Below are 26,565 nucleotides of genomic sequence, written 5' to 3'. Positions count from 1 at the left end.
AAACACCCACAAAACCACACAGAAACAAAAGGTGATTTTCTATGCTTGCATACCAAGGCAGATGTATATTGGTTTTGCTTTTAAACATGAATCTCAGGGTGTATACAGACCCATCCAGCACATGACTACACAATTGATGTGTACATTTCTCGTTTTTCCATTCTCATGAAAAGGTTCATCAAGGCTGTGGAGATGTTTGATATTCCTGGTGAGACGAGGTCAGTGCCCCTCTCTTGGAGCTGAATCATGTGAAGTGGAAGCTGAAAGGGGACAGAGGGCATGTGAGAGAATAGGTACTATTTTTAGCAGAGAGACATTTATCAGTAGCCCTGGCATAACTGGAAATGTGCGAGAAGAAGTCTCTGTTGGGAACATGATTCACAAAACAATATGCAGAAGACATGTGGAGACCTGCAAATATCAGGCTCCCCTATGGCCATGCCACTGACACCTGTTTGCATTTGGATTTTATTGTACTTGTGTGCCAGTATGTCAGACTTAATAGTTTTTCCCTTGGTCTTGCAGCAGGTAGCACAGATGGTGACTTCTCTTGTGTGTTTTGCCCTTTACATTTGTTTCTAGTGACCACCTGACCGCCTTCATTGAGGTTCTATTCTTTTCGGAGAGCTATTGATTATATGCTTTGTGGGGAGCTGGTGTAAAGGGACACCAGATTATACATTCATGTATAAGCCCTCATGGGCTCTATTTTTATCAACCTGAGCAATTGTTGCTTAGAAAAAGAGACCCCTACTTCCCTGGCTGTGTGTGGTTGACCTCGGTTAGTCCGAACTCCTTTGACCTCAGTGCAGCTTAAGCGATGTGACAGCCGAGTCAGCCCCTTTAATTCCAGTCTTTGTGAGGCTCATGTGATAATCATGCACTTGCTCTGTCAGAGGAACCGGCAAAGAGTGATTCTGTCTGTACTTGCTCCCTGCAGCAGACCTCTTTCTTGCCTTCTCTCTTCAACCAGATTCCTTTCATTTTGTTGATTCTATTCAGGAACAAAGAGGACTTTGTTGGATTGTCTTTGTGGTTTATTTTCCTGAGCCTTGGAAGATAACAGACTTTTGCCACTGTTTTATTCAACCCTTTATCACATGCACAATACCCTGAATGTTTAATGGAGGCTACTGTGTGTTAGCCTAAAACTATCTGATTTTTTTTTTCCAGGTTGGAAGCCAAGGCTGACTTCTGGATGCCAAGTTAGGAATAATGGCTGGAGTAAAAACTCAGGGAGGGGTCTGTCCACGCAGCTGCAATAAAGGATTCAGTCAGAGGAGCTGCAGTCATCAGTAGATATAATTTTGTTTTTCATGTTCTCTGGTCTTACCAGGCCCTACTGTCTACACAGAAATCTGTTTCTTTACAGGTGTAGAACACGTCTTCATCAAACAGTCTTTGGGCACATGTTCAAAAAGAGGTAAAAAGGCATCTGCTGGTCACCACAGCTGTTAATAGTTAGCAGCTTTTATCTGAGCCTGTAAAAGTGTTTTCACGTGATAAACTGCTACAGTCTGTACAGATGCGGAAAGACAATTCAGAAGGACTCTAATTTATAGATTTTACCATAAAAGTCTTCTCCAGATCTCAGGACAAGTCGGTAGTGTGGGGAAGACTAAAAAGAGCAGCTGACTCTAATCCTTTGCACTGTCCCAGCTGCTTTTCACATGGCCTGCCACTCTACCAATTCCCAACACAAAGCTCTCGATGTGTTTTTTTTTTTATTTAATGCATCAAAATGTTCTTTTTGAACCATGGAAAATGTAGCACTAGTCAAGGCTGCCCTTGAGTGATAGCTCTATCTATTTTGTCTATTGCCAGAAGGACACAGTGTGGTCCTGCAGAGTCTCTGGACAAGGTAGTAACAGAGAGTTGCTTCATCAAAGCTCTTCCCACGAGGGATGAGATCTATAATCTTTGTTTTTAGTGGAACAGACTAACATCTCTGAAGGCGTAGTAGGCGTCAAAATACAGTGCTTCTGAGCTCTGTATGCAAAAGGTCAGGCAGTGTTTAATCCTGGGGGTGACCTCATGGACCTCGAGGGAGTTTCATCAAGGATGTACTTAGTCTGTATTTTGCAATAATCTGAAGGAAATAAGCTTGGTATTTCAGAGATAGAACTCACAAGCAGTACCATTCCAGTCACCCAACATGCTTTGTAAATGGGATTTCTGTGACTGTTTATTTCTAGAAAAGTCTCATTTTCAAAAGTGAAACTTTCAGCCCTTACTTTTGCAAAAATTGCACAGAAACCAGTATGAATACTGCCTAGAGCAGAGTGAAATAAAAGCTGGAGGATCTGGTGCTGTGTTATTTGGCTCATGCTGCAAAACTTCAGCAAATTTGTCTCTAGTGAGCAAAGTGAGCAGTTTTGACAGCTTTTATTATATTGAATTACAGTGACAAATAGGGGCATTGGTTTGTAGAACATTTGAAAGCGTGATAAACACAGTCCTAATGAGAAAGATGTTTCTTTTTATTTGACAGAACACCACTGTTTTTTCTCATGCATACAAGTGCACCAACAAAAATAAAAGACCTGGTTATTTGAGGCAAAATTCCTGAAATGTTATTCTCTAAATCTCTAAGCTTTCACTTATTACTTTTTATTCCCAGAAGTATTTGATGATTTTACTGTCAATAAAATTTTAACAGTGATAAAACAAAACAAAATTGTTAGTTCAAACATAGAGTACCACAGTGTTTTCTTATGAATTTAAGTATGAATTTAAAATCAAACATACTTTTCAACATTAAAAATCTTATTGTTCAGAGGATAAATGGTGCTTGTAGTGAGGGAATTGCTCTTATATCCCTTATACAGTTACAGTCTTTGGGTTGTTTAACTCCAGTTTCACCCACCATGATGCTATTTGAACTTTGAAGTCTGAGTGAGTCTAAGTGAATTTTGAGCCAAGTGAGCAACTTGTACTACAGAAGACAATAATATTATGTCCACATGCACATAACAGTTGTCGCAGGCTCACTGGAGAGAAATCTGTTTGGAAAGCAGCTAGTGTTATGGGTGCTGCTATAAATAGCAACAATAGCAAGATAATTTTGCTTATTCACCAACAATGACCACAAGTGAAGTAATTTTGTCACAGCTGTTAGGGATTCAATCACTTCTAACAAAGGTATTTAGTCCAGGATGCTGGCATTTTACATGAGTGGGGATTTTGCTGAAAACTGTTCAGTGCTTCTGTCTGTTGTATTTCTAAACTTGCATCTATCTCTGTCCAATCTAATACCTCCTTTGGACGTGAGGAGTTGCAGTGAGCCTGTGCAGATTCATTCTGTTGTGCTGGTTCCCACACACAGACCCATGTATTCCATCACCTGCTTTACTTTTGATGTGACATTAAAATGGAACTAGGAGGTTATTGCTGTTCAGACAAATGTACTCACACATTCGAGCCCTCTCCACAGCTACACCTGTCTTCACATGTGCATGTCCCTGCCAGCATGTGTGTTCCTTTGGTACTGTGAATCGATGTTTTTCTAATTTTCCGAGGAATTTTCAGGAGACTTAGCTGAGCTGTGTCTCTGCTGGCTGAGCTTTTTCCTTACTTCTTACTTACTTTTCACTTGCCCATTCCTCTCCATCCTCCCTGCATGCCTGCCTCAAACACTGTGCAGCCTGCTGAGATCAAGCCCATGAGCTGCCCCGGGCAGGGACATTTCTTCCAGTGCCTCCTGACAGCGATGCCTGTTCTCTCCAAGTTCATCAGCCCAGGAACTTGCTTTGTGTGTGTGGATGCAATGGGGTGCAGTACCAGCTGAGAGGGAGCTGCCAAGAAAGCCACAGGAGCAGAATGCACATGGAAATGAAGCAAGATATGACAAATCTGCCACTAGGGCAGCCTCAGCTTACCCAAACCATGCTGAGCAGAGGCATGGCTGAAGGACTTTTTCATGTGTTGTCACATCCTCAGAGCTTGTTTTACAGAGAACAGACATGCTTTTTATTATCTCGGAAGCCACCTACTGCACATTAACAATTTTCAAACCAACCTTACTTGGATTCAACAGAATTAGGGATAGGGAAATCCTATTAGGTCCCATTATCATTTGAGCTACCAGAGCAGTATTGTTCTGTATGTTAATTTGCCAAGCACTCTGTTCATGTTTAAATAACTCAGTGAAAAAAACATGTAATTATTGTCTGTGCCTCTTAATGAATACTAATGTGTTGGAATAAAGATTTTTAATAATTCTCCTAGAGTTCAAACACCTTCCTGCCTCTTTTTAACCCTTTTCACCATTCCTCCTCATCATGAAGGTCATGTTAATTTTGATGAGGCAGTGGAGGGAGAGTGAAACTATACTGACTGCTTATGTCATATGTCCTTTTGCCATGTTGCTTTTAAACTCCCTTTTGAATCAATTGATTCTCTTAAAACAAAGTGCAAGAGCAGGGTTGTCTCCTGGAACCTCTTCTGAGGCACAGTGAGGAAGGAAATACCTAGTTTGACTTCTTGCATCCAATAAAGACTACTCTCAGTGGCTCCTTAAAGTGATGTTTGAGAGAGTACATTTTCTCACATGAGCTCCATCCCTTGGAGAGGCAGGAGAGGTGGGAATAAGTGAGCATGACAAGCAGAGAGGAAGTTTATTTGACTGAGACAGTGTTAGCCTAATGCATCTACTCCCTGTCCAGCAGTCTGGTCTCTTGGCTCACACCCTTGCAGCCCCAGCTCTCTGGGGGACACCTTCCACTCTCTCCCTCTGCCAGCCATTCCCATCCAAGCCCACCCTGGAAGCTTTCTGACTCCATCACCAGGGTTTCTGCATAGTTGTTTGTAGCAATGGTTAAAAAAAGAGAGGGAGAACATGGAGATACACTTCAGAGAAGGAGATGAGCAGGCAGAAAAGAAGTGAGGGAGCAATAGCCATGGTGTTGATTTAGGGATCTGGAGACATATAAGTATACTTGATAGTCTTGGAGCTACCTCCCTGGTCTGGAGAGGGACTGAATCTCCCGGTGGCTGGAACAGAAGTGGAAAGAAACCTCTGTACATGCTGTGTGACTGGCAGTGGTGCTGGAAAGAGACACTGCCTCTGAGGGGTGTGTGGGGAGAGAAGAGAAAGACAGACACTGCCAGAATGATTTATTGGTGACCTGGCTTATGGGTGGCTTACTGGTGGCCTGGAACGGGTTATGCAAGAGGCCGCAATGACCTGTCCAGCCTGTCGCCCCAGATTTGTCATGTTGAGGTCAACTAGCCGAACACATGCTCTGCTGAGAGCTCGCAGGCAGCCAGACCCATCCTTGTATTGATACAGTGCCCGAATCTCTGTAGGAGATTGTAAGTAGAGTTTGCCCACGTGCCGAAAAGTGTTATGTTGCCAATATCTGAGATAGGAAGAGAACCCTAGCTCCCATACCACAGAGCAGTGTTTCAAATAGCTGCTCTTTCGCAGGTGTCTGGTGCAGCTGCTGGTTGTCTCTGAGCCTTCTGTTTAAGGCTCAGAAATGGGAAGAGTGGAAATCTGTTTGCTTGAGGTATTTCTGGAAGATACTAAGGAGTTTCATTAGTTTGCTTGGATATCTGGAGAGTGCACATTGGGCAAACACTTGTATCAGCCTTCTGGTATTTTCAGTGGACATATTGCATGAGCAGACCAGCTGGCAAATCGCACAGACCTCTATCACAGTCATGCCCATGACCGGTAATAGCCAGCCTTGAACGGGTTGTCAGCAACTGGTGAGAACTTTGAGTGGTAAATCCCTCTAAGGCAATTGCAGAAGTTTTCTCTTTCACTACAGGTTTCTAGAAGGGGAACTGCAGGAAACTCTGAAGTTGGTCTGATGTATGAAGTGTTGCCTCCATTGAGGGTGATCCTAGATACAAAGAACAAGCTCTTCCAGGAGAGAATGGTCTCCAGACCTCACCTCCAGTGAACATGAAGAGACTGACACAAAAAGCAGAGGGAACACTGTGTCCCATGTTGGTTCCATCAACCTGGGATAGCTGCCCTTATCTTTGGCATCAGTCTTGTCTATGCTTTGGAGGTCCATCTGAACAAGTCTGTCCGTCTGACACAATGCCTTGACCAAACAGACTGTTTTTAAGAAGGCAGATCCTTTGTTAGGTGGGAGACAGAAGCAAGGTCTGTAGGGATGAGCATGAGCAACTTGCTCAGCAGAGGTGAAACAAGTGGGAACAGTGGTGATGCTGCTGCTGCCTATATGTTGGACAATGGATACCAGAAAGCTTAGAGCCTGGCCCACCTTTAATATGCTTGCCATTGAAGTGTAGCAAACAGGAGTTGAGCTTGATGCATGAGTCAAACTGGAGCTGCGCATGGGGCGATTCAGAGGTTGAGGCTCACTCTGGTTGCTCTTTGGTGCAAGTAACCCTGGCCAGTGAGACTTGGGCTCTCTACATTACTGACACTGAGAGAGGAATATCTGTCTGGTTACACTAACAGGGAATGGATTTGGACTTCCTAAGTTCCAGTGTCTCTGTTAGATCCTACTGCAACTCCAACAGTTGAATCTGTTTCTCTTGTTGTACATTACTCTTGTCTGGGGAATCCCTCTTTCTTGTATAAGAAACACAAGAAATAAGCTGTAACAGAATTTATTAAATTATCCAAGAGATGTCGCACAGGAGAGCGTCCCTGGAATTCATCCCCTTATTCTGAGGCAAGATCACACTTAACTAGATGGTCCCTAGGAGAAATTCCTGTAACTCTTCCCCGACACCTCCAGTGATGCACCATCAGCTATAAACTGAGGCTGCAATGCTTCACTCACCTTGCACTTCATTTATTTTTGTTCTCCTGACCTCAGTGTATATTTGCTGCAAGTTGAGATTACAATTCCTTGTCCAACTCTTGCTGCATATGGCAAAGATTTCTTTTGGTAACAGCCTTTCCTTCATATTGGACAACTCTTTGGAGGCCTCTTTCTCTCTATCAAGGCTTCTCTTTTGCAAAGCACTTAATCTTCTTGCTGTGCTCCACTGGCCTCTCTCTGGCTTCCCTGCACTGCTCTTCTGGTGTGAACTTCGTGTCCCTGTTGACCTTGCTAGCAATTTAGGTCTAACATTTGATGTTTAACACAAACCTAGAAGTGAAGTGACTTGCTCCAAAGATCCTGGCTGAGTTCTAGCATGTGTTTTTCCTAAAGAATAATAACTCCATGGGGCTTTGGTGACCCTTCTGTAAGACCTGGGGAAGGGAGTGCTGGCCAAGGCCTGGGGAGTTCTTCTGTGGCACGTTGGCCCTCCCTGCTCCATCTGCTTTCTATTGCGCTTGAAAAGGAAATGAACTGAGTGAAATGATTTCAAAGTGACATTCTCCACTCTGCACTCTAATTCCGTAATTGCCAGCTCCATGCAGTTCCCAGTATTAAAACATTTAAAATAACAGCCTTTGAAAAGAGCCAAAGCTTCGAAAGGGCCATGCACCACCTCTGCTGGAATAGTAAAATGGTGGCAGAATAATTTCCACATGCAGTGGATGGGTGTTTGATTATTCGGGAGTTGAGCATAGTTTCTTCCTTTGCCAGGAATTTCTTTAAGTCAAGAGTCAAAATTGCTTTTTTCCTTTGTGAACTCTTTTAAACTTTGTATTGACTGATATATCAGCTGTGGTTTGTTATACTGTTGACCACTCAACCTGGCTGGTGCAAATTTTTGAACAGCGAAAGAAGGTTTTGATTTTTTTACGTGGACTACCCTGTGTCTCTGTATAGAGAGGGGCAAAATAAATTTTTGCTCTCTGCCCTTTGATCTGATTCATTTCCCATGTGCAGTTCTGTAAGTGCCTCTGTAGCAATGATAGCACTGACTTGGTTTAGTCTGACACCCATTAGCAGCATCTTCAGTGTTATGTAACATCTGGGACAAGAAAGACAATGCTCAGGCAGTTGGCAGTGGTCAGCCACCAAAGATTTGTTGGCCAGGGGTGGTTTGTACATCACAGCTCAGGAACCGCTGGCTGAGAGACTTCAGCGCAAGACTAATTGCAATTTTTCCCAATTTTTCCTAAACCATTAGCTGGTTTGTGTTGCATTCATTCTCTAATGCTATCTCCATTTGCTCCATGCACACCTCGTATTTTTCCCTTCCCTTGTGTTTTTGGTGAGATTTTTTTTTTAATTCTTGAAATCTACCTCTGAAGCAGTTCTGCATTTTTGGTATAATGTATCACCAGCACGATTGACTTTGCTCAATAGTATTCAGTCCACTTCTGGAACTCATCAAGTTATTATAAAGACTCTTGTATGTATTCCATTAAATGAATGTGCATCTTGCCATACCTTTAAACAACCCTTCTGTTGGTTTTGACAGAGAGAATTCAGCTTTTCTCTTAAAGAAAAAAACTACCAGAATAAAAATAGCAAGCAATCTTTTCAGCGACTAGCAGTCATAATTTATGTTCTCATTGTGCACAGCTCTGAGGACGTGATGATTCCATTCAGCTGAGCATCAACAAGATCAAAAGACTTTACTGAAGTGTAACTGTCACTTTGATCAGAGAGATGTATTGGAAACTTAATGAAATGTGTGGCTTCTTTGGACAGTTGCTTCTTTTGACTATTTCTAGTTGTGGTTGTGATACTATGAGAAAATAACCTGACCCTGTTGAATTCAGACACTGTGGTTGGGTTTTGGGTGAGAGATTAGATCAGGCTTTCCTTTTTTCCCCCGTAAATACAGTTGCCTTGAATTTTGGCTCAATTCAGCTGATTTCTGAAGTTGAGGGTTTTTTTCCTTTTTGTCCTGATCACAAGTTATTTCATTCATTCCAGATTTTCCAACTTTCTCAATAATTCTGAAATGGATGCTGTTTCTTAGTGCTGGGCAGACAATCTGATGGCCAAGACCCTAGCCTGAGACTTGGAAAATTTTGGTAGAATTATGTGGAAAAAGCTGTCCGTATTTTGTGTGAGGGTTCAATGACTTGAAGTTCAGTCTTGTTGCACTTCCATTATGACTAACTCTATGAAATCACTGTGGAGGCTAGAGAAGACTGTAGGATGGAGTTTGTTGGGAGGTTGACTGCTGGGGTGGAATCGGGGAATGAGTCAGAAATGAACAATGCAGGTCACTCTACAGGATGCTTTTTGACAGACCCTTCCTTTGAATTGTCTCACTCAGATGGTGACTGAATTTGTCTTTGAAATTATTTACCCCTAACTAAATATAAATAACTGGGGACAAATCAACATGCTTTTTTTCAACTTAGTTCTGAAGTTATCAAGAAAACTCTTGGTTCAGTGTATTCTGAATTCTTTCTTGGACTGTGACCTTAGTTTCTCTGGAAAAAACAATTTTTCTTCTTTTGCAATGGGGTTTTAATTTTTTTAAATACCTCTAAAAATTCCTAAGTTTAAAGTTGAGCCATTAATTTCCTTAAGTCTTTTTTTTTGCCTTGTGGTCTAATCCTTAGAGCATTACTGCATGACATACTATCAAATTGTGTGATCTCAAACTTTTAAAAATGCTGAACCATAAGTAAGTGCCCGCAGATGTCACTCTTGTTTCTTTTCCTAACCAGTTTCTACAAACACAAACTGTAGTCATGTTCAGAGATTAAACTCACTAGATTTGGGACAAACGAATGTACAGAATTTGGATGCTCAGGTCTGAACTCTATGAGGTTTATAGTATTTATTGCATGCTAGATTCGAAGCCTGATGGTAACCAGACCACAGCTTCCCATCACTGTAATTCTACTGCTCCAGATGTGGGGACCACCTTCAGAGAAGGTGGTGGAAATGTCCTTACACACTTTGGCCCACTCTTAGAAGAGATGGCAGCACTCAGCTTCCATTTCTGGTTTTTTTTTTTTATCAGAAGTCAGCTGGGAATTTTGCTGATGTCTGTGTCATGCAGAGCTTAAGTTGTCTCCAGGTCCTCTGCAAAATGAGCTTTGCGTGGGAATGTCCGTGTTTTTTTCCCCAAAGTGACACCTCCCAGTAATGGTCAGTACCAGGTTTTTAAGAAAAATTAAGCAGCTGGCTAAAGATTAACTTGTGATCTGAAGGCTATGGCCTTTTGAAAGAATCTTGTTCAAAAAAACCCACACAGTAAAGACCCAAACAGGAGGAGTTGTTTTGAGTTGTCTTCACTAAAAGGAGCAGTTGATAGCAGAAGAGCAGGTTTCTTCAGTGACACCTTGTATCCCTCACAATGAATATATCTAAATTCTAATTTCCTGAACCCTGGAGAGGAGTCAAGCATCTGAAGAGAGTTTCTTTGCTCATGGGTCCAAGACTTCTGCATTCAGAGTGCTGGGCAGACAGTTTGTCTCCACTTTCCTCGGGAGCATGTTGCCAGAGCTTGCCTGGCTGCCTCTGACAGCCAGTGTTTCCCACTGCAGAGCAGGCTACTGCCTCCTCCCTGAGTCAGCTGGGAAGCCCAGCAGACAGTTTGGACCCTGCCATTCACAAGTCATATGCACTAGCCCCAGGATTTGCTAAACAAAGAGAATATAGATGTTCTTGCATTCAGACTGAGCAGCCACCAGCCGTGCTCTCCACCTCCCTGGTGGGGCAGTGTGACTCCCTGGCCTCCACCATAGCAGCCATGGGAATGAGCCATGAAGTTTTCCTCCCAATTCCTAGGTTGCTTTATGCCCTGAAGGTTGAAAGTGTAAAGCTTTCCAAAGCACTTGGCTTTATCAAATGCTTGTAATTCTAAGTATTTTTTATGACCCATGTGAAGGCTTCCACCAATGTAACTTCATGGATTTCTAGAAGAATATTGTCGATTTCTATCCATGTGAGAAGAGGATTCCAGGACTTTTCAGCCTGGGACCATTACATTTTCAATTGGAAACATCAGTATTTTGTCTACTGACATTTTCAAACCTAAATTATACTGATATTTGAGTTCCACCAATTTATTTCATTGATATTTTGATTTCTTGGCCTGTTTTAGAATAGAAATGAAAGTTGAAATAACAGGATTCCCTCCAGATTGGAAATTTTGCCTTTTGGGTAGGCCTTATGCAGCATGGGATTCTTTTGTTGCCTTAACTAATGTGTGTGTGTATATATATATATATATATATATATATGTACACATCTCTCTTTAATGAGCACCTTTGGACCCTGAATAAAATTTTATTACAATTAAGTGTTACTTGTAACAGCATTTGGCAATTTACCAACAAACAGAGAAATGTCCAACTTTAATCCAACAGGAATTGTATAGTAACTTCATGGATGAGCTTCATATTGACCAACTCCCAAAACTAATTTGTGAAGAATGCAATAAATACTTGAGAATAGAAAACTTGTGTATTTACAAGCTAAACACAGTTTGCAGTGAAAAAAGCAAGAGAAATAAAACCATGATAGCCAGGTCAGTCTCATGTCACTGAGATTTTTCTGTGTGGGAATCTGGCACAAGCAGATGTACTATGGCAAAATTAGAGTATTTTGAGCATGCTGAGCATCCTTTTTAAGATCCCCCAGGCAGCTGTTCAACACTCCCCTCTTCTTGCTGCATTCCTTCTCTTCATCTCTAATGTTTGGACCTGTTGTTTTGCTGACCTTCATCTTTCCCAAATCAACTTCTCTGCCTTGCACTTTTTTAAAACAAAGACCTTTTTTTTGATACGAAGACTGAGCTATCTGTCTTTAAATATTTAGTTCAAACCCTTTGTTTCACACTTAAATTTTCCCTCTTTCCTCTCTTTCCCCCTCTATCCCCAGGCTTTTCAAGACTGTGGCACTTGCTTTTAGAAGAAGCCCTTGGAAGGAGGCAGGGCAGGCAAGAGGGCATCTTCATGGTTAGGAATACAGAGGGGAAAGTAATTTCACTTTGTCTCTCCCCCTCCAGTTAATACCGGAAGCTTTCCGTTGAGACTTGGTTGCATGATAGCTTAGTGTTCCTCTTCCCTGGGGGTCAGTGGGGACAACGGGTGTTGAGTGCCTCTGAAAATCCTTCTACTTAGGAAGCCCTTCCTGGAAAGGCTGGACTAGGTCAGACTTGGCCCCACATAGCTACAGATCGACTCTGAATTGGGCCTGGTCGCAGCTGACATATGCCAACCCAATGGCTCAGCTAGTCTTTGGCTATTTTTGTCTTTTCTTCAGGGAGACAGCTTGACTGCTTAACACAGCACTTAATTCTCAGGTCATGATCTGCATGTCTTCAGGTCATAGGGGAATTCTGGCTTGCCAAGTGTTAAACCTTCTGTGTTTATAAGCATTAAACCTTAATGTGGTTACTGCTAGCTGCTCTATGTGTTTTGTTTCAATCTGGTGAAGACTATGGCATATAGCTTAAGGGCACTGCAGACAGTAACTCAGGCTTTGTTTAAGACATGGCAGATAAAAAAATTTCATGCTACTAACACGTTATGGTAACGTGGGACGCTTTACACTGTGTAAATATAAAACTTGCATGTTACAAGGATGAGATATTTGATATTTTCTTGCCAAGGGAAATATTTACCTATTTTTATAATATTGATTTGTACATCATTAAAATAACACCATATTTTGTTAGCTTTTGTGTGAATTAGGGTATGGAATCTTCAATTTATTTTAAAAATAAAACCCACATCATGTAATCATTTCTACACAATGTGGGAGTGCTGACCTCTTTAGTCAATTCCAAAGCACAGCATGGATGAGTAGGGATGCCTGGTTGGATTTTCTGGTCACCACAGCACTGACAGCCTGCAGGTGAATGACATGTGGGGAGGACTCACTCTCTTCAGTCTTCCCATCTTCTTATTTCTCTGATAGCTTTGGATCAGCATAAAATTCTTGTCACACTGAGCATCTGCTGACCTCAGTGATCTGCTGAAGTCAATCAGCCTCTGCTGACCTCAGTGATGTCCCAAAGAACTATCATGTATATGGAGGCTTTCCTGTCCTTAAGACCTGTAGGTTAAGGGCCTCTCCCGAACCTCACTGAGTTTATGGCAAGCCTTTAACTGACCTAAATAGGCTTTAAATTTAGTCTTATTGCAGAATTTGCTAGTGGAATACTATGCGGATTTTGTGTCCTGGCATACTTTAAGCAGAAGTGCCTTTCTAATTCTGGACAAAGAGGGTAAAGCTTTATTCATGTGGGATGGGATCAGTGGGTCCAGGGAAGTACTTGTATGTAAGAGGCCATGATCAACTCTTCTGCAAGCACCAAGAATTGTTTAAAAAGCCACTTGACAGTTTTTAATCTAGTTACAAATATGTGTGCAAATCTTATTTCAAGATAAGTGGAAAAGAAAAAAATACTGAGCTATTAAATTTAATCTCTATCCAGAGCACCGTAATAAACAATGAAGGAAGAAAATACCTAACTGCCAAAGAACCATGCAAACATAAAAGGTCTTTGAAGTTCATGTTTGCCTGGACTACAACCAATGCTTGGTTGCACACTGTAAATTTGCAGGTTATATTTCTGTTTGATTTCATTCAGCCTCCAAAGGTACCTCTTCTCTAGGTGGAAATGTGTGGAGGTGTTACTTTACTCAGCTATACGGGAAGGTCTTACACATGCACTTGGATGAGGTCTTGCTATAAAAGCAGTGATTATTTTGCCTTGTATGTATTGGTTGAGCGACAAGACCTATATAACAAGGTACTTTGCTCTTTTCGTTGTTATGGAGCAATTGCTGGCATGTTACAATGTGTTTTTATAGGAAGCCAAATTCTGATCTCATTTGTAAATTTACAGACTTTATAGAATATAAGAGGCTCAGATGCATGTAAATGAGAGCAGGAATTTACTTCATTTTTTAGAAATTTAAAGCAAAGTACAACCATACAAAAAAAAAGATGAAAGGGTCCTCAACCTCAATTATCGGTGTGTAACAAAGCAGGATCACTTATGCCTGTGTCGTTCCTGTCAGCTGTTCATTTAACCTGTACTAGAAGATAATTCAGTATGGGAAAATCCAGATTATATATTCCAATGATTCACAATTAGGTTTTTCTTAAAGCAAATCTGAATCTTCCCTACTGCAATCTTAACCCAGTTCCTTTTTATCCTGTCTACCATGCAATATCACATTCCTGATTTTTATATTGCTAGGAATATTTTCCTGTGTTGTCTACCTAGAGGTGTTCACAGCCATGTTTTCCAACAGAACAATTGTAATTTAATTAAGGTGCTAGGAGGCAACAAGAATAGAAACTATTACATCTACTAGCAACAGTCATATCTCTGCTTATCAGCGTAATAGCAAAACAATTTAATTAAATGCATTGGCGTAGTCAAGTGGGTTTGCAGTCTGAATTTACCATTCCTGTTAATGGAGCCAAATTTGTTTATTTTTAGGGATTCCAGAAATTCATGTAACCATTTTCCAAGAATGGCTGTTGTCAGCAGACTGATAGTAATGGTGAATCATTTGTACTGGTTGTGACAAGGATTTCTATTCCTGAAGAGACAGCCACTGAAAGGCAGGAGTATGTACCGTTACAAACCATGATGGGCACATACAGTGCTGATGATGTGAAGAGGACAGAGGGGCTCTTAAAAGAACAGCCAGACAACAGAGAGAAGGGGATTCAAGGTAGGACACCCTGGACTTGGCAAAGGAGATGAAAACTTTGTCCCTGTAAAAGAAGCTTTCTAAAAATGCCTCACTGTTGGCTCTGCTCCACTGACATTAGCGAAGTTGGAAGACATTGTAATAGACTAAAGGATCAAAAGCATGAGTGGGAGTTCTCTGCTGTGCCATACTGGTGGAGCTGAAGAAGTGTTCACCACAGTGGGAAATCCTTAGTGAATATCCTCGGTGTAGAAAGGACCCCATGGAGCTTTTAGGAGTTAAATCTGCAGGAAATAAAAAGATGGGGAGGGAGTGTGAGAGATGCAGCACAGACCATTCCTAATAGGAGTAAGACTGGACATAGCTCAAAATACAATATACGGAATATAATTGAAAAAGATGTTTTGAATGAACAATAACCTTTAAATTCTTTAGTGTGTGTTCTCTGAGCTGTAGAATATTCTGATTGTTAAGGCAATTAGCTTTTAAAAATAGTTATTTTTTTAGATTTTAATTACATGCTGCATTTTGCCTTTGTTATTAGATGAGGTCAGTAAGGTTACTGAAGTAATTATTGCGCTCTGCTTGGCACTGGTTAAAGCATAACTGGAGTAACTACATTCAATTCTGTATGAAAAAACGCGGACAAATTGAAGAATTTAGAGTGGAAGAAAGATAGTAAGAAGTCTGGCATTCAGATTAAGAGGAAAGGTTAAGATAACTTGGCACCTTTAGCCTAAAGGCAAAAGTAAAGTGTGGGGAACATAACAACAGGAAACATAAAGGAATGTTATAAAGAGGACAAGGATCAATTATTCTCATTAGTCAACAAAGATGGGACAAATAATAATTGGCTGAAGCAGAAGGGAAGTTTTAGGTTAAATATTAGGCAAAACTGTAGAAGAACTGTTCGGCAATTGGACAAGCTGCCAAGAGCCGTTGGACATTCACTGTCGGAGTTATTCGAGGCCAGACACCCATCTGCAGGAACAGTTATAGAATAATTAGATCAATTCTGCCACAGACAGAAGGGTAGGCAAGGGGTCCTTCTGGCCTCAGTGACCAAGATTTTGTTATGGATCTACTTTTTCAGGATTCATGCCCACCCTCTATTTTGTAAACTATGGTGTCTGCCACAGCCTCCACTAAAATTGAGGAGGAGAGCAACAGTTTAAAGCTGCTCTTCATAGGGTCAGAAAAAATGTGAGACATAAAATTGTCCCTCGATCTGTGGCCATGCATTTCTTTTTATGGCTTCTTAGAATGAAACTTCCTCTCCTCTGGGCATCTCTGCTTTGTCTCTTTGAAAATGTGAGCTCTGGGAGAATAAAGTAGTAACCAAAACAGAGTAGAATGGCTTTGGACTTAATCATTGCTATTCACTACTTTATGGTAGCTCTTAGAAGTTGAATTGTAAATAACGTCTGCATTTTATTGACAATATGCTCCTCATCTTCCCTACTACTTATATGGAAGAAACCAATCATGCCAAGCGCAGATTCTGCCTTCCTGGTATCAGCAGACCTCTTCCCGTGGATCTTTTGAGATGCTGAAAACAAAGCAAACCAGGAGTAACTCTACAAAAACTTCCTCTGCTCTACAACATTTACCAGCTGGATTTGCCCCAAAGATTGGCCTGGACAGGTTCTACTTCCAACTACATGGTGAATGTCAAGGCATGGCTCCAAATATTGGTCACTCTGTTTGCAAGCAGAGCAGATCATTTTTAGAGGTACATCACACTGCTTCCAGCACATCCAAGATTAGAATCTGGCTGCATGACGGACAAAAAATGAGACGGCTTATGTGTGCTCTGAGAGGAACTGCAGAGATGATATAAAGGGCAGTGAGCTAATTTGTATTGCTAATAGTGGTCTTAAAGTGGTAAATACATATGCAATTATAAACCGTGAGCCCAGCCTATTTATTTTTCCCCTCTAGTGCTAATGAAAAACAAAGTAGTCTTAGGGTTTCATGAGATCCCAATGCAGCGCAAGCAATCATTTGGCTGGCTAACTGGCAGACAGAGGCACAGTATGACACCAGTTTTGTTAAAAAAAAGAAAAAAAGAAAAGAAAAAGAAAAAAAAAAGAAAAAAAGAGTGTCAGTGGCAAAGGTTTTAAATCCCCAGAATAATTGCAAAGTCATACATAATCCTTGTATTTGCTAAGCCTCATAACAGTGAGCAACCCCTAGTGTCTGGAATGCCTTGTCCGGCTGTGCTGTGTCCACTTCTAGCTGGTTATGTTATCTCAGAGATACAGGGATATGTCTGCAGTGGAGATTATCCCTCTTTGCTGAATCCAGGGTCTAGAAAACATCGATAGAGCAGGAGATGCCATTGTAATGTGATGTATGAACCAATATGCAAAGTGAACAACATATGACTGTAACCATGAGATGCCTTCACTAAACTTCATTGCTCTTTTTTCCCTCCCCACTTGCATTTCTCATGGCACAAAGCAAAAGGTGCTGAGATGCTTTGAGAGGGGTTGCATAGGAGGGCTCCCCTGTGATTTGAGGACCCTGGGAAGGCTTAGCAGGGAAAAGTCCCTCCCCAGGGAACCTGCAACAGGTCTGTGTGCTGGCTGGTTACTTCCAGTCAAAGGGCAGGAAGGGCTGATGGTCCCACAATTTGCTCGCCATCATGGCCCTAATACTCCCAGAGGCTCCATGAGGAACCATGGCTGTCTCATCTCCAGGCTGCACTCTCCCTCACTCTGAGGGTGCTCATATCATCTTCTGAAAAGCGTGTTAAGAGACAGCCTGTTTTATGCAGGCCTGGTTTTCTGCCCTAGTAGTGAGACCATTTCATAGCATTAACTCTGTATTTCTTTTCTAAAAGCAGATTGTACTTTTGATGAAAAACTAATATTTAACAGCCATTAAAAACAAGCACACAATGGCCTTTGAATATTATTGATACATATATATCTAACAGGTCATGCATCTAAGAGGGGAGGAATGAACCTTTTCCTCTGTAATGTCTATTAATGAGTCTACGTGCAAAACTTCATCCAATGGTTTTTGGAACTATAAACCCTTCCTTTCTTGGCTTAGTTCTTCAGGCTGTGTTAATGCTTTTTTTTTTTTTTTTTTTTTTTTTGCTGCTGTGTTATCCTGGACTAATTCACATGCGAATGTGAGAGGCAAGAGTACCTTCACCACCCCTTCAGTGCTGAATTGAAGCAGTCTGGAGGGCCAAGAGGTCAGGCGTTTCTACTTATAAAAGTGGCTGATGTAGTAGTATGGAGGGCAATGCACTCCTGACACTACCAGGACTTAGTAACTCAAAGCTGCTTGGTGTGGCCACCCCTTTTCTGCTTGTGGGTCTCCTTGTCTGCTAGAACAACCTTGTAACCTTAGGCACCCTTGAGACCCAACCCCCTCGCTTTTAATTCATTGGGGAACTTGTGACATAACAACAGTCTCTGCCTGCTCTGGCTTTTTCTGTGATGAGGGTGTTTTAAACAAGATTTTTGCCACAAAGTTGAAAGACTAGAGGAAGAAAATCTGACATGACTTAGGGATAGCGCAAACGAGTCATAGGAAACTCACTCTAGAGATATCTCCAGAGACTAGTCAAGACAAAAGTTACAGCACAAGCATTTGGAAGGGTGCCACTGCAAACAATTTGTCCTCATTCCAGTTGAGCAACTGTAAGCAGGGACATTTTCAACACAGGCCATTTAGGGACAGAAGGAAAGATTGGATGGCACTAAAAGAAACTACACAAATACGTGGTGATAGGATGACTCGGCCACCCGCCACATATACTCTGCTGCTTCGTTGTTCTTTCTCCTATCATCCCAACATCTGAAAAGATTCCACCCCAGCACAGCAGCACAGCACAGTGAACAGCATAAATTAACTCCAGGTGACAAAATCACCTTCCTCATCTGCACTGTGTTTGCAAGAAGGGAGGGAAGGGGTCAAATGTGTGGCATGAGCTGAGGACAACGGGGTGAAAAAGGAGCTTGAGGACAATGGGGTGAAAAAGGATTTTGCTTGTCTAAGTGAGTAGTATATCAAATGTAGGGAGAAAAGATGCTTCACTCTGCTGTAGCATATTTTGCTCTCTGTGCTTTGGGTTTAAAGGTCTGCAGTCATCCTGTTTTTAGAGGAAATACTTGGATACCATTATTCCAATTTCTTTAATCCTTCTCTTCCCCCTAACTTACAAACTGTTCTTGCTCTACTATTTTCCCCAGCATGCCAAGGCACCATACCTTTCTGTGGAAAGTTTCTGATTTTGTATTCATTGCTGCATAAATAAGAACAAGACCTCCCTCCAGCACCTTGGCATGAGGTGGGGAGTTGGATGGGAGGATGGTGCGTGATAGAAATATTATGTAAGCAAGGTCTGAATGTCTGTAGCTGTAGCTCTAGACAGTTGTTATCCACAGATATTTTAAAACTGGTTCTTTTTCTTTTATTCCCTTCTGAGCATCACATCACAATACACTTTCATTCAGTGAAGAGCTGGCATTCAGGGGCTGGATGGCATAGCTGGCCCAGATGGGGCGCCTTTCATCTGTAGGTCACTGCTTTGAATTCTGCCCAGAATTTTGGCAACTAGGAGTCCTTCTCTTCTGATGGCAGCGCAGCAGCATATGCAAAATTGCTAGGAAGTCTCCGATCCTAGACACCGTGTCTAGATCATAAAAGCTACCATAACAATGAGTCTAAATGGCACCCCTCTTGGCAGCTGAAGCAGAGGCCAAGCAATAAAAGGGCTATGGAGAATGGGCTACTGTCTAGCATCTATAAGCTAAGAGTGAGTAACACCAGTGAGGGAGTGTGAGAAAGTATGCACAGCCCATGAAGGCTCTTTTGGGTGAAGAAAGAGAATTTCAGCCTCCTAGGCTGAAAGGCCAACACCTTTCAATAGCAGAAGACTCATTTACAAATGTGAGAACAAAACCATTGTTAGTCCTCGTGCCCTTAACAATGCTGCTTCCTGTTGGCATCTTCTGCTTACTAATAACAGAGTCCCACGATTTGTATCTTCATAGTTCTGCATGAGCACTAACTAATTAATCCTTTCTCACCCCTTTGAGGCAAGTAATTTTTTATTTTTAATGGTCTGTAGTAGAGACGTCTTCTTTAAAACGATTGCAGATATGTTTATAAAGGCTGCATTATACTGACTACACAGTGTACGCTAACCTTAGGATTTCTGCTTTTGATTCAGCTGTTCCAGTTCAGGTAGGCTACACCCAGTTATATGTTTTGTTAACTGAAGTCTTAATTAAAATAAATGAATACTAATTCTTGGGGAAAAAAACCCAAACAACTCAGAGCAGGCCAGGGTTTCAGTATAATGACATGAAACAAACAAACAGCCCCTCCTTTCTGCCCCCCAAACAAATCAACTCCCCTTCGCTGGAATAATCTCTGGCTGTCTGACCTTATTTATTCAGATGCTGACATGAATCATCATCTGAGCAAGTATTCCCTCCTACACCTGCAGTTCTTGGGGTTATAGTTCTCCTTGGTTTTCTGCGGCAATAAGAGCTCAGTGTTACTTGGAGCCGTCTCCATCTGGCAGGCCATGAAGTCCACAAAAGCACAGAGGTCTTTCTGTAAAAATGGAGACAGCCCAGATTGCTTTCTCTTTACACAACATCTCAAGAGGACTCCAGACTTCTCTCTTTTGCAGTTATAGTCAAGTGTGCAGTCTCTTTCTCTCCTATCTACTTTTTGTGTGATGACCTCTTCTTGGGGTAAAGAACTGCGTGGGTGAGTTTGGGGGGAGGGGTTGTTCTTCTCTGGAAAGCCAAATTGCAGGATGCAGCACATCTTGAGCTTGGCAGCCTTTCACACTTCCCCAAGAGGCAGCTGAAGGGCCCAAGCAGGGGTGAGACGTTATCAGCTCACTTCTACCCTGCCAGAGCATATCTTTGCACACAGATAGTGACACGCTGCGTGCACCACAGTTGACCTTCACGGACCAAAGGAGATCCTTCACTGGCAGCTGAGGGAATATCTCATGTCATCTATACGCTGTTACAAGGCTGAGTACTTAACAAACGAGTAGCTCTGCAGTGTTAGTCATAAATTGCATACAAAAGTGAAGGCAGAAGTTAAACATGTTATCTGCCAGTCATTCATTGTTTGGAGAGAATATCCCAAGAGCATGGCTAAGCATTGGTGTCATAAAGATCTATATGTTGCTGTTGAAATGAGGTCATTTGTCACCATCTGGGATTATACCACTAGCAGTATACGAGTGTATTCAGCTCCATGTTTCAGCCATATGGAAAAAGTGTAATATAGTGAGAAATTCAATCCTTTAATGGAATCCAGAGCACCCTCCAGAATGTTTTCCTTAGTTTTATTTCTTTGCAATGCAGGTTTAATAACCACTGATGTAGCATTTAAATTGGAAGAGATGCGACATCTAGATAAGCTGGGAGATCTGCTGATACCAACTGCCTTCTGATAGGAAAATCCCTTGCTGTTTCAGTGGAAAAACCCACCAGGCTTACAAAAGCCAGAGGAAGGGTATGGCACAGCTGCTGCATGTATTTACCTCTTTTGACTTTTGTCTCTGCTGACACCCAGAAGGGCTCCTTTATCACAAAAGAAATATTCTCGAGTAATTTTCACTCTGGAAATTGTCTTTGTACTCACCTCTTTCATGCATTAAACATGTAAAATTCTAAAAGTATAAAAAATAGTGACTTGTGACAGGATACTGATGGTACACAGGAAAATAGGAGTCCTTATCTCCTTCCTTATCATCTACCCCTCTTTGTATACTACATTTGTGGTAGAGTATTCATGTTGATGCAACCTCACTGCTTGTAGGAGACTAGGTTGGTCTGTGCAAATCCATCAGCAGCTGCAAGACACCAAACTGGTCATAACTATGAATTCAAAAGCCAAAATTATTTTTCTATTGTCTTTTCTGGTGGTGCCAGCACAGCTTCCCCAATACGGGACAGAATATATGAAACTGGATGCTATCTTGTTAAGGGTTTGAAGTGATGGTTAAGCTGGGAGGAGTTCCTGTAAGCAACTAGCTCCATTGACTGAGCAGCAATGATGTCTGGACCAAACTGTGCTGCTGGCTGAGCATCATCAGGATTGTCTGAAGGAATTTGGTATAATTCTGAGCTTGACGTCTCCAAAAAGGCTGCTACTGAGATGTACCTGGCATGACATTGTAACCTAATACCAGAGAAATGCAAATGATCCCTGAAAGAAACGGTGGGGTTTTCTGAGGCGAGGAGCAAATAATGTGTTATTGTCTGGGAAAGGTACAATTAGCTGCAGCTCAGTGCAAAAAACTACATTATGGCTATATCTGGCTTAAGTGCTACATAGCTCTGTGGGCTGCTAACAGATGTTGCCAGAGCAACTTGTTATGACAAGCTGTGTTGTATTTCTGAACCCAGTAATGTTACTGGCACCACCTCCTCCATCTGCCAGTGAATAGGAGTTACCTTTGGTTGAGATAAGTTCACAGCCCATCCCAAACAAATACCCTTGAAGCTTCCCATGTGGGTCTAGTGAGGCTCTGAGCTATGTTCGATGTGTGTGACAAATGATAGCCAAGTTTTCCTTGTTGTTGTACAGGTCCATGGAGACAGTCAGGATATTTTATGAGCTACATTTTTAGAGCTAGGCCAGGGGAGGAGTTGACAGTGAGGAGAGTATATAGATTGGTAGAAAATGGGGAAAGAGGGATGGAAAGAGGTGGACAAGCTCTTCAATAAAGTAGTTGTGTGGCAGCCCCACGCCTACATCTATATTCTAAATCAGACAAAGGAAGCATCTGTACCCAGGTGGATAGCCAAGTCGCAATGCAATTAGATTTGGTTGAGTAGATCCCTTTGTGTCTCATTTTTAAAAGAAAAGTTTAAAATCATCACAATGAGTTTCAGGAAATCTTTTAGAAAATTCTAGGTTTTTTTTTTTTTTTTTTTTAAATCAATCCAGTTACACTGTTTTAGCCAGGTTATTTTCTCACCTTATCAAAAGCCTGCAAGGAAGTTCTTTGGGAAGGTATATGAATCGTGCAGTACATGATGTGTCAGCTGTTCAGTCTAGTACAGGATGAGCTTTTCACACAGGGAAACAGATAAACCAGTGGCAATGAAGTAGGGCAGCAGTAGTCTATGGGGAAAAAAATACTTAGCATTCTTTAAGTCAGAGGAGAAAAACCCTGTATTGTGTTGCTTAGTTTCTTTTCTTTCCTACTGATGCAGATCACCCTGCAGAAGATTCTCACTTTATTGGTCTTTCCTGGTGAGTAGCTGGAAGTGAGGAAAAATGAACAAGACTCTTTCCAAGGGACAGCAGTGGCAATGGGTGCAGCTCATGACAGCCAGCATTGACCCATCTTCCTTGATTTGTGTGAGTCAAAGTGAAGAGTAATTGTGATGTAGCCCTTCACTTTTTGATTTCTTGACAGAACAGTAACACTGAAAAGATAAATGAAGTGATAAAATAAACAAATACTCTAATACTTTTATTATCTGATTCTTTTCTCCCAGGCACAGTCTGCCCAGTAGCAAGACGGTGAATTGTAGTTTGTCAAAAGGAACAGTTTACTGGACCTGGAGAGACAAATGCTTTGAGCAAGAGGAAACAAGCATTTCAATCACTTTGCAAAAACTGGGCATTTAGCCTCTCTGTGAATTTGATATGCTAAAAATAACTGTGTCACGTGGTCTGTGATCAAAAGCTGTGCTGGTCAGGGCTGGCCAAAGCCAGCAAGAAATGGCATGGACCACTACTGCCAAGAGAACAAGCTAATATAGACCACAACTGGCTTATTCCAAAAAGCAAACAAGCTTGAGGATCTGATCTACAAAAGCGCTGAAGTAAATGGGAGTTGTGGTTGCTCAATACTTCCACGGGTCAGACTGCTCTGTTCTCATTAGTCTTGCTGCTGCTAACTCCTCTAAACCCTGCCATTCCTTTTCATGCAGATAAACTATCGTGCAGGAGTATCCCAGTTCCCCCCACCTCGCCAAGTCCCACAGTCCTTCACCAAATGAAAGCCCCTGAAACACAGCACTGGTATTCATTTTTGGTAGCCTAACATCTGCAGATGCCTAATTTTACTAATCCTGCCTGTGACTAGCTCAGGCAGGCTGCCTGATGCATTTGCAGAAAGATGGAGCTCACATGTGCAAGGTCAGGAAAAAAGCCAAACCCTCAACAGATCTGCAAAGTCAAATAAGCAGGTTTCTGGGATATGGACATGTCATGTCTGCCATCTAGTTACTAGTCAGGGCTTGTTCCATGTGGAAAATGAACAGTAAATAATCCAGTACCACATAAAAGAGGAATAAATTTACTGGGACTTTTGACAAATGAGAGAAAGACTTTCAATGGTATTTTACATGAGGTGCTTGGAAAACAATTTAATTAATAATTAAAAGTATATGAATTCCTAAACTTATTTTTTTTGACTATAAAAATAGTTGTATATGCTAAACTAATAGGCAGAAATACAAGTGATGAAGTGGTACTGTAATAATGGAGTTGAAAGCTCCGGGTCTCACCCTCAAATACAATGAGGTTGTTAGCATGAGGTCCCACTGGCATGAGATGTGATCTGGTAAAAGTTTGACCAGTGAAGTGGAAGCCAGGACATCATAAATTCTGGGCTATTTTGTTCTTTGATTGATTGGGAGAGGCACAAATTGGCACAAAGAATCACTTTCAGTCTTAATTTACCCATCTGTAAATGAAGACATATATCACAGTGATGTTATCAGACAGTCTTAATTATTGTAATGTAATTAAAGCTGCTCAGGTGTAAGGTATTACAGAAAAATATAAAGTTTATTGTTCCTAATCTAAAGTACTATATGAGATTTTCAGCTTTTATAATCTTCTCTATTCATATTTCGTGGATAACTTCAGCTGTGAATAATGTTTTCCTTTGTACGCACACACATGTTCTAGTTGAAAAATAACATTCTCTTTGCTTTCTAACAAAGTTTTCTGTAGTGTGGCTTGGCATTCAAGAATAAGGCTACGGTTCTGCTGAGCATTGATTTAATTTAAGTCTTCAATTTAGTTAATTTTTCTGAGCCATGTAAGATGCTGACTTGCAGATAGTTATAAAATAGCTAAAATACTGCTTAAAGATATACCACTGTGAATAGTTTAACCATGATGTAAAAGACCCCTTAACTTTACAAGCCAGAGTTTTTCATTATAATGAATGCTAAATTTCTGTGCAGGAACCATTCATCTTAATTTTAGCTCTTTTGTACATAAAAGAGGATGCCCACAGCTATAGAAGTGCAAGTGTTTGCTGTGCATAAAGAGAAGAATGAGTTAAGGGTCTTCTGCTGAACATGCTACTGTTTTTGAAATACTGTGGCTGTCTTGCTAGAACATGATATCGGGTTCGTGTAAAAAGATATAAGAGGGCAGTATAGTAATACTTTCAGTGTCTCTCTGAGTTCAGAAGGTAGAAAAAATCATTGAATAGGCTAGGGCATGGCTCTGTCAGCTGTAGAGTCTGGGTCATAGGTCAGTTTTCGGTTCCTGGTGTTAAATCAATGTTCCCTGACTTACTGTCAGATGGTGTCCTGGAGGGGATTTGTATGGTCACCTGTAGCCTTACTGTATGTCCTCTGCTACTCACAGCAGGAGGCCATTATGAGGGGCTGTGTGTTCCCCCCTGGACAAGCTGGGGACTTCTGGTAGCACCCTGCAATTAGGGTCAGGATCTTGGGTGAGCAAAAAAGGGGGATACAGCAGGGCAGTGCACAGAGCATTTGGCTGTGTCATAGTGGGGAATGTGACATTGCTAAGAAGGAGTGGAGCTGAATACTGGACTGAGAAACATGCATTTCCACCAGAGGCTGAATAATTTATATGAGTGAGCTGTGTTAAAGCATTGGAGAAAAACTCGTCTGAATACCCTGCGCTAAATACTGGGAATTAGGAGCCCATGGTGGAAGCAGTCAGTGCCTCTCCGCTGAGGGCAGCTGTGTTTACCAGGGAGATAGGACAAGTGTCAAAAAGAGACCATATCTCCAGGATATTCATTGCAATCTGCATGTTAGCTCTATGGCCAGACAAACAGGCTCAGAACAGCCCTGTACCTTGGCCTGAGTCTGACCGAGGTGAGTTGGTGTCACAGTAAAATTCAAGTACCTGATCTTTCCTGTGACTTCCTTTGGGGTGGTCCCATATGCTCGGTTTGTCTCTGATCTCAAAACTCCCAGCTTTTTTTTTGCCCTGAGCAAAGCTACCACAGACTGTATGACAGGAGAGCTGCTGCGGTCCCACCAGGGCTGGGGTCTCCGCGAGCAGCGCTGGTTGAGGTGGCCCTTGACTCAGATGGACAGTGCTGGGGACAGGTGACACCTTCTTCCCTTGCACTGCTTGGAGCAGTCCTTCTTAGGTCTAACTCTCCTCTCACTACTTTTAGTCTTATATAATTCAATTACTTTAGTGAGGTTGCGTCCTGATTTATGTTGGTGAGAGTGAAAGGAGTATCAGCCCTTCAGCCCTTCAGCCCTTCAGCCTTTTACTGAACACAGTATGGTGTTACACTATTTCTGGACATCATCATGTGCTGGTTGTGCAACGCTTGGTAAGCCATTAGTACTTCAGTTCAATTTGTTCTAAAATAATCAGCTACATCCCATTTAGTTTCTAAAGCCTCCTCATTGTTGCTGCAAACATCAGATCCATGACCTGCTTTTCACTCTGTGAGAGAAGGATAAGTGAATTTAATGTTACAAAAAGTCTGCTGCTGTGCCCTTGAAATCAGGTGGTGTCTTATCATTGACTTCAGTGAAAGTAGGATCAGGTCCAAATTTCAAACGCTTAATTTTCCAGCAGAAGAGAGTCAAGCTTAAATTGCTGCACTTCATTGGCAAATCATGAATGGGACCTCATTATCTCTATTGGGACGTGACTTTACAGACGATTACATGCTGAAAGTATGCCACTGATAGACTGGCTCTGTCCTGAACTGTGAAGCTTGCTCAGAGAATCAGAGACTGCTGACTTTCAAGACACTTCATTCATTCTCATGTCACGAATGGTTTTGTCAATGAATGGGACTACTGACCTTGATGATCTAGTATTGGCATTTCCTGCTA

The 26,565-nt window shown here is 41.7% G+C and overlaps 1 long non-coding RNA gene across 1 annotated transcript in view; it reads right to left on the bottom strand.

Annotated features, from left to right (window-relative positions):
• Nucleotides 1-2,370: 2,370 nt before the first annotated feature.
• Nucleotides 2,371-26,565, bottom strand: part of LOC135416253 (uncharacterized) — a 37,313-nt gene continuing 13,118 nt past the window's right edge. Inside the window, exon 2 of the long non-coding RNA XR_010431498.1 lies at nt 2,371-14,760. This is a non-coding gene — a long non-coding RNA (uncharacterized LOC135416253). The remainder of the gene's footprint in view (nt 14,761-26,565) is intronic.

The sequence above is a fragment of the Pseudopipra pipra genome, chromosome 6, assembly GCF_036250125.1.
Source record: "Pseudopipra pipra isolate bDixPip1 chromosome 6, bDixPip1.hap1, whole genome shotgun sequence".
NCBI lineage: Eukaryota > Metazoa > Chordata > Aves > Passeriformes > Pipridae > Pseudopipra > Pseudopipra pipra.
Note: the sequence above shows the minus strand (reverse complement) of the source record. Positions and strands in the feature narration are given on the sequence as shown.